This window comes from Penaeus monodon, chromosome 23 (assembly GCF_015228065.2).
Source record: "Penaeus monodon isolate SGIC_2016 chromosome 23, NSTDA_Pmon_1, whole genome shotgun sequence".
NCBI classification, from domain to species: Eukaryota; Metazoa; Arthropoda; class Malacostraca; order Decapoda; family Penaeidae; genus Penaeus; species Penaeus monodon.
The window spans coordinates 31155105-31155510 of record NC_051408.1 but is presented as its reverse complement, the minus strand read 5'-3'; positions in this window follow the sequence as shown (position 1 = coordinate 31155510).

The following is a 406-nucleotide window of genomic DNA, read 5'->3' as shown; positions in this document are numbered from 1 at the left end:
AATATTCATATCAAGCAAAATTCACGTTAAAACTAATTCAAGCACGTTCACAATAAGCAACAATCCTTCAACAACAATCTAAACAAGAGAAATCAATATCAGTATATTTAAAAAAGTAAAACAGATAACTGACGGACACGGGAACTGGCTACGGCGCTCCCTGTATGGACATTCAACGGGCCCATAAGAACGCATCCAAGAAAATACGTGTATCACGGGATGATCCCATAGATTAAAAAAGAAAGAATGGAAATAATTTTTAATGCAATATTTGATCTTGTTTTTTTTCTTTTCAAAAAAAAATGTTGGGACGCGTAAGTTAGACTTTGAAGGCGAATGAATTTGGCTTCCCTTATATCTTCAAAATTATGTTTTAACTGTCTCTTTAGTACAAAAACCTACAAGC